At 45.6% G+C, this 12824-nt stretch overlaps 1 protein-coding gene across 3 annotated transcripts in view; it reads left to right on the plus strand.

The window, feature by feature from the left end:
* Positions 1-6028: 6028 nt before the first annotated feature.
* The window catches only part of VPS54 (VPS54 subunit of GARP complex), a 44008-nt gene continuing 37212 nt past the window's right edge, over positions 6029-12824 (plus strand). The window contains exon 1 of one of the 3 annotated variants that reach the window (XM_083495133.1): positions 6029-6304. The gene's annotated coding sequence lies outside the window, so the exon portion shown is untranslated. Of the gene's footprint in view, positions 6305-6532; positions 6681-12824 lie in introns of those variants that run through there. The other 2 variants (XM_083495132.1, XM_083495135.1) reach the window with 2 other exon arrangements.

Raw genomic sequence — 12824 nt, forward strand, 5'->3', positions numbered from 1 at the left:
TGTATGCGTAAATAGCAAGCCTAACTGGAAGAATCCGACAGCAGGACGATGAGAAATTCCAAAAAAAATGGTCCAAATTTATAGTATACTTAGAGAAAACTGTACATAAATAAAGACACTCACAGGACTGAAATAAAACTCATAACGTTTATTGTAAACATTTGGTTAGACCATAAGATGTAATGCTGTAATATAATAAGGATTGTATGTTTAAAGTATAACATAAAAACTTATTAAGGAATTATAGACATTTATAGAATGTATATATAGTAAAGACGCTTAAGTAAGAGGGGCTGGGAGCTGGGGGCACTGTCATACAGTGGTTCCGCTCCTTCCTCCTGGGCCGTGTTCAGAAAGTGGTGGGGGGGGATGAGTGTTCAGACCCATGGACTCTCACTTGTGGGGTGCCTCAGGGCTCTGTCCTCTCCCCCATGCTTTTTAATATCTATATGAAGCCGCTGGGAGAGATCATCAGGGGGTTTGGACTGGGTGTTCATCAGTATGCAGATGACACCCAGCTCTACCTCTCCTTTAAATCAGAACCAGTGAAGGCGGTGAAGGTCCTGTGTGAGTGTCTGGAGGCGGTTGGAGGATAGATGGCGGCAAACAGATTGAGGTTGAATCCTGACAAGACAGAAGTACTGTTTCTGGGGGACAGGAGGCGGGCAGGTGTGGGGGATTCCCTGGTCCTGAATGGGGTAACCGTGCCCCTGAAGGACCAGGTGCACAGCCTGGGAGTCATTTTGGACTCACAGCTGTCCATGGAGGCACAGGTTAAATCCGTGTCCAGGGCAGCTGTGTACCAGCTCCATCTGGTACGTAGGTTGAGACCCTATCTGCCCGCGGACTGCCTCGCCAGAGTGGTGCATGCTCTGGTTATCTCCCGCTTGGACTACTGCAATGCGTTCTACGTGGGGCTACCTTTGAAGGTGACCCGGAAACTACAACTAATCCAGAATGCAGCAGCCAGACTGGTGACTGGGAACGGCCGCCGAGACCATATAACACCGGTCTTGAAAGACCTACATTGGCTCCCAGTACGTTTCCGAGCACAATTCAAAGTGTTGGTGCTGACCTTTAAAGCCCTAAACGGCCTCGGTCCAGTATACCTGAAGGAGCGTCTCCACCTCCATCGTTCTACCCGAACACTGAGGTCCAGCACCGAGGGCCTTCTGGCGGTTCCCTCACTGCGAGAAGCCAAGTTACAGGGAACCAGGCAGAGGGCCTTCTCGGTAGTGGCGCCCTCCCTGTGGAACGCCCTCCCACCAGATGTCAAAGAGAACAACAACTACCAGACTTTTAGAAGACATCTGAAGGCAGCCCTGTTTAGGGAAGCTTTTAATGTTTGATGTATCATAGTATTTTAATATTCTTTTGGAAGCCGCCCAGAGTAGCTGGGGAAACCCAGCCAGATGGGCGGGGTATAAATAATAAATTATTATTATTATTATTATTATTATTATTATTATTATTATTATTATATAGAGAAGCCAGAAGAGGGGTGGAGGAAAGTTAACTCGGATAAGATATAGATTTTAAGGAGAATAATATTGTTAAGCTGTATTGTGTTTAGGATATTTGAAAAAAAATCAACATTTCCCCCCCTTACATGCACTGAGGTTAGTTCCCCGGCGGGGTTTGGGGCTGCAGTGCACCCTGCTGTGCCTCTTGCAGGCGGCACCTCTTCCACAGCTTCGGGGGGGGATGGGGGCCCTCTGCCCAGCAGCAGAGGCCTCAGCGCTGCCCCGCAGCCGGCCAGGCGAGCTCCGGGCTGCTGGCAAGGCCTCTGTTCATATCTAGAGGAAAGTTCGTAAGTCAAAGCACCTACTGAAGGTCGGAACTGGAATCGTACGTATGTTGAGGTTCCACTACAATGAAATGCCATGGGTCCACCAATTTGTCCTCAAGACAAAATATCAATATCTATGCCACTACTTAGGTAAATAATACATGCATTGTCATTTAGAACAAAATGACTGCTATAACTCAGAGGTGAGGGACGTACAAATATCATGCTCCTGCTTTCCTTTCTTGATTAATGCATGAAATCAGAGGGAGATTTTGTTGGATAACATCCTTTCCCAAGTGTATTTTGACTCCAAGACTGGAAAGTGCTAGCACTTTCATTCTTACAAAAATCAGTAAAATACAGCCTGCATATTTTATCTTTCTGTAAGTATAAAAGCTAAAGATTTAAGTTCTAAAAAATTAAACTTGAAAATTAAAGCAAGGTCTACAGACAGTAAACTACTCTTCCTAGAACTTTTTGAATAACATGTAGAAAGAACTGAATACAGGACTTTGGATTCAAATTATAAAGAGAACCACAAAAAGGCCATTGTTACACTAGGGCCATGAATCCTGACTTCTGTACTCATCTATTTACTTATTTGGAAATAAGCTTACAGTATTTTATTATATTTCACTGCAGCTTACTTCCTCACATATGTGCACATAGGGCAGTAGCCTTTATTAACTGATAATTCAGTGCATGTTATTTATGTCACTGACATATCTTTGAAATAAGGAATTTTGATTCAGAGTTCACCTGGGTGAGAGATATGTAGATACCAAGAGCCCAGTTTTGCAAGGTAATAATCTGACCACTATTTCACACTTGAGTCATGTTCTTACTGATTGGCCTTTGATGGATTTATTTGCTGCCATCTGTTTCATCAAGAAAATTGTGGCATGCCAGATGGTAAGTGAGAACAGAACAGCAATGTAGGCAGCCTAAGCACATTCAGAAGCAATTCATAACATTAGCCACTATTTCACAATTAGCGGGAGGTGGAGCCAAGTTTACAAGACTGCTCAGCATATACAATGGCCTGGACCTGAATTTAGAAGAGTGTTTATTTGCATATCTAAATATACTCTTTAATATACAGCCATTTATTTATTTATTTATTTATTGTTAACAAACAAACACTCTATAGCTTTTCCTTAAATAGTCCTTAATAAGGGAACATTCTCAAAATAATTTAGTATCTTAGGCTGTATTCCTAATCTCACTTAGGATCACCTTGTGTAAGATCCTTGAATTAAATGGGACTTTTAAGCACAGTGGTACCTTGGTTTACAACTATAATGCATTCTGGAGGTCCGGTTGTAAACCAAAACAGATTTTAACCGAGGCATGCTTTCACCAATGGGGCCTCCCCCCCCCCAAAAAAGGATTATAATTCAAAAAAAGGGGGTTGTAATACAAAAAAAGGGACACACACTTCCGGGTTTGATGTGATCCGGGTTTGATTGATTACGGTTGTAATCCAAAACGGTTGCAAACCAAGGCACCACTGTAGACATCATTATGACAGTGCTGTTACTGAACTGATTTTATTAATGGTTACGTATTGGTAAAATGGTATAATTTCTCCACCTTCCAAAGCCTTTAAAAATACTGCTCTACTAGTGAGGGTTGGGAGCAACTCCAGACCAACCAAATGATTAATGGTGTGGAAGATGCCAGATCACAGTTTAGTATTATTTCAACTGATAATTGTTCCGTTGCCAATGCACAAAATCTTTGAGAAAATTCACAAAGATGGTGTGATTTGAGCAGAGTGATCTGTGACAATGAGTGACTATAGTCCTGTATGACCCCCACCCTTTCCATTGTTACTGAGCTGGTTTTAGTTCACTTCATAAAGGCCAAAACACAGCCTTTCATTTTCAAAAGCTGACAGACCATGTCCCCAATTAATGGAGAAACTGGCAATTTTAGTAAAATATAATGTGCAACTGAGTTTTATTTAAATAGCTTCTTCAGGAGGTTGATAATAGCAAAACAGGGTCACACTCTTCCTATCCATCTCCCAATACCCGTCATCAACCTAAACAACCAGTCTTTTCCACAGTGCCAGAACAGGGTCTTGAGCCAGATTGAAATGGCTATAATCTATGACCTGCTTATACTTAAGGTCACTTGTACAGTGTGCTACCCTGTACAGTGGTACCTCGGGTTAAGAACTTAATTTGTTCTGGAGGTCCATTCTTAACCTGAAACTGTTCTTAACCTGAAGCACCACTTTAGCTACTGGGGCCTCCTGCTGCCGCTGCGCTGCAAGAGCACGATTTCTGTTCTCATCCTGAAGCAAAATTCTTAACCCGAGGTACTATTTCTGGGTTAGCAGTCTGTAACCTGAAGCGTATGTAACCCGAGGTACCACTGTAATGAGTTTTACCAACCCTCTTCCAGGTTAAAAAGGGCTGCCTGTTCTACATTGGTGGTCCACAATTTGGGGGACCTTCAAGCAAGGATCTCTCAACAATAGTTCCCTTAATCTGTAAGAAACTCTAATCTACCCCTCCTGCTCTTTTAATGTTCTCTATGAAAACTAAGGATGATGTAGCAGAATGAGTCATTGCCCATTCTGGGCCCTGGCCATTCCTGGGAGCCAGTAGGGCAACATAGAAGAGGGTTGTTGGACGAATTCTGTCCCAAGAGATCTTTACCCAGAGGGTGTCAATTTACTCTGTGTAAAAAAGGGGTCTACACCACAATCAGGCATAGCCAGATTTATTGTTGTAATAGCACTGCACGGGCAACCCCTCAGCTCATGCTATAAAGGAGCAGTGCGTCTTTCAGCTTACATCACACATAATTTATAACCTAAAACCATTCAAATATCCCTCCTACAATTCCTATTGGTTAAGAAATTGCAGTTTACAGGCTTCCCGATCCGCCTACATTGTATGTCCCTCTAATATGTACCCCCACCAATAACATACATCCCATGTCCATTCAAATTAGCCGTTTCTCCAACAGGGGTGTTGTTCTATAATATTCATGAAGTGTTTGAGCATGTGTAATAGTTCTTAAACTATCACCTGTTATTTCTCCTTGTTCTCTCCAGTCACCTCTAAACTATAAATCTATCCCTCTTTCAAGGCTAACAATCTACTTTTAACACATTCTTTACTTAATTGTAACACTAGCAAGGAAAGGAGCCTCTTAGGGAGTATTCTAGCCTGTCGACTCCAACATCTACTTTATCTCGTTTGCAGTTTCTCCAGCAACTCAAGTTGTAAGACATAAACAACTCAGGTTGTAAAGATATAAAAAACTCAGGTTGTAGATAAAGTTCTCCTTTGGGCTGTTTGAGCACCTTTGTTCGCAGAGCCTTGGTGCCTTAAGGCAGGCACGGCCATTTTTGCTATTTCTTCCTTCTTTATTCCACAAGGGTAGTATTATTGCATCTGTGGAACTTTATTCCCTGAGAGACTGGCCTAGCACCTACTTCATTCAATTTTTAGTGCTTGATGCGGCAAGAAGCAGGCTTTTAATCATTTAAGATGAACCTCCTGGATCAAGCATTCTCTTCTCATCGGGGCCAACCAGATACCTGCGGACCCCAATACAAGAATGCTCTCCCTTCCTGTCTTTCCCAGTGACTCTTCAGAAGCCCCGCCGCCTCCCACTGTAGAGGCAGAGCAGGCAAAGGAGCCCTGGACCAAGGTGAAGGAGTCCAGTCCCAGGTGACTCATCGCGCTTCAGGCCCAGAGAGCCAGTGTTTGTTCACAGACAACTTTTTGGGTCCTTTTATTGTAAACTACTCTGATAATTTCTGTTTATTACATAAATAAATAAGACGATAAAGTGATATTGCATCTTGAAACATGGAGTAGTTTTCTGAAGGTACGCAAACTGGAATAAAACCATGTAATATTTATGACAAGAGAAGTTACTTATAATTTACCATTTTATTTCAAAATACTTTGAAAATTCATTAATGTAAATGCACGAAAGCTTTGGCTTTCTCTAAGACAGAAAATGGGAAAGGGAGATGCTACACTTTATGAAAATGTTTGCAGGTGTGACGGGGGGCGGAGAATGGAGGATGAAAGGGGGAGAGGAAGGGAGCTGGGAGTGGCAACGTCCCATCCCGAGCAAGTCCCATTGATTTCTTCCTTATCCCAGTCAAGGTGTTACTCTTATGTGGACGCTTCAGTCTCTTGGGATTCGGGCGTCTTCAGGATGCGGCCCAGTGTGGCGGGGGGGGGGGGGAGGCTGAGCGCGCTGGTCTTGCTGGCCTCGCCCGGTGCTGCAGAAACATGGCTCGCCCCGAAGGAGTATTCGGCAGAGGAGCTTGCGGGCTGCGCTTTGGCGGGGCTCCTGCAGCTGGGCGTTTGTTTTCCTGAGGTGCTTTTCCCCCCCCCCCCCTTCGCCGTTTCCTATTTTTGCTTCCGATTTCAGTGTTTTGCTATGAGCAGCCTGGGCGCACTTTCATATGCCAAGGGCGAGACGTATAAACGTTTGGAAAGAAAGCGGCGCTGACCGCGAAGGCAGCTGATTTCTGAGGTACCATGCTTGCCATTATTTCATCTGCGGCGGCTGTATTTTGCTGACGGGGAGGGAAGCGGGTGGCGAGGCGCCTGCCGCTAAATCTCTGTCCGGGGCCGCCCGGCGCAGCAGGCCCTTTGCCCGGTGCTCCGCGGGCTGCAGCTGGGCCCAGAAGGGGCGGAAGAGGCGGCGGCGGCGGCGGCTCCTCCTCCTCCTCCTGCTGGCCGGGGCTGCGGGAGAGGCGGCGCTTGCCGGGGCCGCTCCGCTCGCTGCCGCATCGCCGCCGCCGCCCGCCCTGGGCCCCGCCGGCAGCCCGGAGAGCCGCTCCATGGTGGCGACGTGTCGCTTGGGAGGCGCTAGGCCGCGGCGCCGCCTTGGCAGCTTCTTCCCGCAGGTACGGAGGGGCCGGGAGGCGGGCGGCGGGCGGAGGAGGAGGCCACCTCCTCGGCCCCGCCATGAATTCCAGGCCCCGGAACTGCGCTCCTGCCCGCCTCGAAAGCAGCAGCCGGATCCGACCCCTCAGGAAAGGCGGCGTAGGAGAGAGAGAGGAAGCGGGGGCTCGGATCCCACCGGCAGCCCAAGGGAGCAGGCCACCCTCTGGCCCTCAGCAGCCCCGCACATTTCTTCCGTAGCGCCTGCCTTCCTTCCTCCTCCTCCTGCTGCACCTTATTTGTGGGGTCCGGCTGCCCTCGCCGCAGGAGTGCCAGCTCGGCGTGGCGATTGTGGGTGCCCGGCCCCTTCAGGGGGAATGGGGTGGGTGCTGGGGCGCCCAGGGAGCCAGTGCCTGTGCCAGACCCTCCAAGAGTTCTCTGATGAAAATAGGGACGTCCCATTCCATAATGATCATTTTACTATTTATACCCCACACATCTGACTGGGCTGCCCCCAGCCACTCTGGGCAGCTTCCAACATATATAAAAACATCATGAAAAAATCAAACATTAAAAAAGCTTCCCTATACAGAATTGCCTTCAGACGGCTTGGAGGTCAATAACTCCATAGCCTCCAACATTTCTCCAATGAAAATAGGGACGTCCTAAGGAAAAGTGGGACTTTCCGGGATCAAATCAGAAACTGGGATGGCTTCTCTAAATCAGGGACACTCCTGGAAAATAGGGACACTTAGAGGGTCTGCCATGCTTTGTCATAACCCCTTTCCTCTCCCTTTTCCCCACCCTCCCCAAATTGGCATGAGCTGTCACCCCATAGTTCCCTTTCCAGAGGATATCACCCACTGCTTTAATTCTTCTTACACAAATACCTTCCACCCATTTTAAGCCATAGGGCACTGTTTGCAGGCAATCCTTTCCGCCCACAATTTCTCTCCCTTGCCCTTTCTTTCCACGGAAGGTTGTATCCTGCGAACCCCACAGAGGGCAAGTAGGTTCCACGAACTGCTGGTTCTTCTCTAGACTGACCAGCATCATCAGTCCATTTTATCAGATGCACAAAGTGTTATCATGAATAATTTTATAGACAGACAGATATATGGAAGGTGGCAGGGTGGAGTGGAGTTATAAACATTGAGGTCGGAAGGAATGAAATTGAGAACAAACAGACACACTGATATGTTAACAGCAGCCATTCATACGAAAAAGTTGTTAATGACATAGACTTCTTTAGTCTGGTTTTAAAAAACCCACTTTTGTCCCAATTCAGTGTACAAGTTACTGACCCTCTTGAGGACTTGTAATCTATTAAAATAATATTAAAAGGCTAGCTTTCCACCAGTAAGATTAATAGGCAAGGAATGGCCAGTGAAGTCCTACCCAACCTTAGGCACCAATTTACCCTATCAAAGCTTTTTTTTTAAAAAAACAAGTGGTTTCAAATTTGTGACATGAATCCATTTAGAGAGTGCCATCTTGTATTTTGAGCAGGAAAATATCTGATAAAAAGACAAGACATGGAGAGATCCTTCCAAAGCTGCTGCATACTCTACCTCAGGGGTCAGCAAACTTTTTCAGCAGGAGGCCGGTCATAGAATCATAGAGTTGGAAGAGACCACAAGGGCCATCGAGTCCAACCCCCTGCCAAGCAGACATTGTGGGGGGTCGGACTGTATTTTGAAAAAAATATATGAACGAATTCCTATGCCCCACAAATAACCCAGAGATGCATTTAAATAAAAGGACACATTCTACTCATGTAAAAACATGCGGATTCTTGGACCGTTTATGGGCCGGATTTAGAAGGCGATTGGGCCGGATCTGACCCCCGGGACTTAGTTTGCCTACCCATGTCCTAGGTTATATTCAAGATAAAGTACTATTCATGTATTATGATTCTTTTGATCTTAAGGTATATTTCAGCTGCAGAATGAGAAATGAGACAAAAATGCTGATGGCAAAATCAATGCGAATACTATTTGGAAGTAAAAGTGATTCACTGCTAGGCTTGTTTAATATTAAATTATTTTGGTCCATTGCTTCTAAACTCTGAAAAAGACAAATAGGAAGAGAAACATATAAGAAGATCCAGCTGGGACAGACTAGTGGAAGGGTTTTGTTTATTACTATGTTATCCAGCCAGATTGGCAAGGCGTTACTACTACTACTTTTTGTGTTTTTTATATTGAAAACTGCCCTGTGATCCTCGGATGAAAGGCGTACAGTGGTGCCTCGCAAGACGAAAAGAATCTGTTCTGTGATTCTCTTCGTCTAGCGGTTTTTTCGTCTTGCGAAGCAAGCCCATTGACGGATTAGTGGATTAGCGCTATTAGCGCTATTAGCGGCTTTTAGCGGCTTATCTGCTGATCGGATCAGCTGATAAGCAGCTTAGCGGCTTAGAAAAAGGGGGGAAGGGAAAAAAACCCACAGGAACTCGCAAGACATTGTCGTCTTGCGAAGCAAGCCCATAGGAAATTCGTTTTGCGAAGCACCTCCAAAACGGAAAACTCTTTCGTCTAGCGAGTTTTCCGTCTTGCGAGGCATTCGTCTTGCGGGGCACCACTGTATATGTGATTTATTTTGAAGGGTTATATATACACTTTGCCTTCACAGCTGCCTCCATCTGTCCTTCCATGTTAATATGTGCCTAGCATATTGAATGCACCCGATAGCTGGTACTTGGAAAGTGCCACCATTGAGCTTTTCATTTGACAGTCTGGATTGAGATGGCTTCCTACAATGTTTTTGTTATGTTTTCCCAGCGTTACCGTATATGCTTCCATTCTGGCATATATAATAAGAATAAGAATGTGTCATGTATTCATGGGTTTACAACATAACTTCAAATGATACCCGAGGAAGCATCATGTCTTAATGTCAGACATATGTGTGTATTGTGCATTTCATGCATATACATACACCAGAGTAACCATCCTATCCTCAAACTAAAAAGTTCTGAGTTGGGCCACATTCATGTTTATAAATGAGTTCCCTTACTCTGTACCAAAAAAGTCACCTGGTGTCTTCTGTCCGTTCACCTCTTTTTATCAACATTTGAAATCAGTGGGTTTATCACACATTTGAATGTTTATTCTGTTTTTCTTAAATGTGTTTAATCTTTTGTTTAGGACTTGAAAATAGCCGTGCGTGTTACAATCTCAAAGGTTTTTTTAAACTGATGGAACTGGAAGAGATAGGAGGTCTCCTTACTGGGCTTTCTTGGACTTTCCTCATTAAGGCATGCAAACTTAATATTCTTATACTAAATCATTTGTAGAATAGTTGCAGAGTGCAATGTGTTGGAAAATGCCCAGGGGTGCCTGCTAACCCCCAGAACTCCGAGCAACGCTGGAAGAGGCATCTCCCCGCTCATCCAGTGTGCTTAGCGACATAAACCAGCTTGATTGATGCACACTAATCATCTAGCAGAGGGACGCGGGTGGTGCTGTGGGTAAAACCTCAGCGCCTAGGACTTGCCGATCGCATGGTCGGCGGTTCAAATCCCCGCGGCGGGATGTGCTCCCGTCGTTCGGTCCCAGCGCCTGCCCACCTAGTAGTACGAAAGCATCCCCGGGTGCAAGTAGGGATGGCTTGCCAGCAGGAAGGCAAACGGCGTTCCGTGTGCTATGCTGGCTCACCAGATGCAGCTTGTCACGCTGGCCACGTGACCCGGAAGTGTCTGCGGACAGCGTTGGCTCCCGGCCTCTAGAGTGAGATGAGTGCACAACCCTAGAGTCTGGCAAGACTGGCCCGTACGGGCAGGGGTACCTTTACCTTTAATCATCTAGCATAACACAGCAAGAAGCGTGAAACATCATGGTCTAATCTACTATTTATAACGCAGTAAAAGCAGAAGTACATTACAAAGTACATACAGTGGAAGAGAGATAAGGCTGTTTTCCATTCCCACAGTCTGCTCAGACAGGCATGTGAATTATACCAATCACATAATGCAGCTTTTGAGGAGTGAAATTGCTAACATCTTGTTGATACTAGTAGAGACTACTAACACTGATATATCCTGTATGAACAGAAGGTTAGTTAGCAATACAGTGGGATTTTACTCTGCTCTTGACATCAAGGCACCCCCCCACCCCACCCCCCATATATATATATATATATATATATATATATATATATATGCAGGTTTTGGTGTCTTCGGGTGTCTTCCCGTGTAAGAGTTGGGGTGTCTAGGCGACGTTTCGACGAGGTCTCACTCGTCATCTTCAGGCTGGTGCTTTCGGCTTCTTGTTACTGGAACAGAGCAGGATCTCAGTGTTTGAGTTCCTATAAATACTGTTGAGGGGGTGTGGTGTATAGCCTCCAACGTTCTGGGCAGAGAGGAAGTTCCCAGGTTAGTGTGCCTTTTCTTCTTTTGTTCCTTAATTACTTGAGGGATATCTTGAGTGATTTCTTGAGTGATATTCTGAGTACCACTTAGGTGGGTCATTAGGTGTGGATTAGTTGCTAAAGCTTTCGTGTCTTGACCTCTTGAGCTTGTGAAGAGTTTTTCTGAGAAGATGGCTGTACTGCACTTAGTTGTGCTCTGGCTTGGCTTCGTGTATAGGGGCGAGCTGTGGTTTTGTGCCCTGTGCCAGCCAGATCTGTGTAGGGATTGCAGGGGGGTGCAGCATCCGGAGGTGCCACTATGGTTTGGCTACTGGATGGTGTCTGTAATTTATCTGTGGAGAGGGTCTGGGTTTGGGTCTGGTGTGGTTGATTGGTGATGGCGTTCTGTGTGCCTCTGGTTCTGGTGTCGGTTTTTGTGGGTGTCGGTTTTTGATCACCAATCAACCACACCAGACCCAGAACGTTGGAGGCTATACACCACACCCCCTCAACAGTATTTATAGGAACTCAAACACTGAGATCCTGCTCTGTTCCAGTAACAAGAAGCCGAAAGCACCAGCCTGAAGATGACGAGTGAGACCTCGTCGAAACGTCGCCTAGACACCCCAACTCTTACACGGGAAGACACCCGAAGACACCAAAACCTGCATTCCTGTACCCGTGAAAATCTACGAAAGCATATATATATATATATATATATTTTATCTAGTTTTGCTCTTTAACATGGAACATCACCACAAGAGAATAATCATGGAAGCCATCGAGATAGAGAAACACCCTCACAACATGAACAAGCGTGACGACACGTCCCGCCTGCCAGACATCTGGAAATTAGCCCTCCCCACAAAAACCGACACCAGATCCAGAGGCACACAGAACGCCACCACCAATCAACCACACCAGACCCAAACCCAGACCCTCTCCACAGATAAATTACAGACACCATCCAGTAACCAAACCATAGTGGCACCTCCGGATGCTGCACCCCCCTGCAATCCCTACACAGATCTGGCTGGCACAGGGCACAAAACCACAGCTCGCCCCTATACACGAAGCCAAGCCAAAGCACAACTAAGTGCAGTACAGCCATCTTCCCAGAAAAACTCTTCACAAATTCAAGAGGTCAAGACACGAAGGCTTTAGCAACTAATCCACACCTAATGACCCACCTAAGTGGTACTCAGAATATCACTCAAGAAATCACTCAAGATATCCCTCAAGTAATTAAGGAACAAAAGAAGAAAAGAACACTAGCCTGGGAACTTCCCCTCTGCCCAGAACTTTTGAGGCAATACACCACACCCCTCTACAGTATTTATAGGAACTCAAACACTGAGATCCCGCTCTGTTCCAGTAACAAGAAGCCGAAAGCACCAGCCTGAAGATGACGAGTGAGACCTCGTCGAAACGTCGCCTAGACACCCCAACTTTTACACGGGAAGACACCCGAGGACACCAAAACCTGCATATATATATATATATATATATATATATATATATATATATATATGCATGCACCAAGATGAGCACCTCTGGTGTTGGACAATCAAAGTTATATAAGTGGTTACATATAAATTTAACCTTGGATTGAGTTTACATTATTTTCTGTGATCCATTATTTTCACTGGAGTGAAATGGGGGTTACTAGAACCCTCTAAGTCTATTCCATGGGTAGGCAAACTAAGGCCCGGGGGCCGGGTGTGGCCCAATCACCTTCTCAATCCGGCCCGTAGACGGTCCAGGAATCAGAGTGTTTTTACATGAGTAGAATGTGTGCTTTTATTTAAAATGCCTCTCTG

Source organism: Podarcis liolepis (assembly GCF_965112155.1).
Source record: "Podarcis liolepis genome assembly, chromosome: 3".
NCBI classification, from domain to species: domain Eukaryota; kingdom Metazoa; phylum Chordata; class Lepidosauria; order Squamata; family Lacertidae; genus Podarcis; species Podarcis liolepis.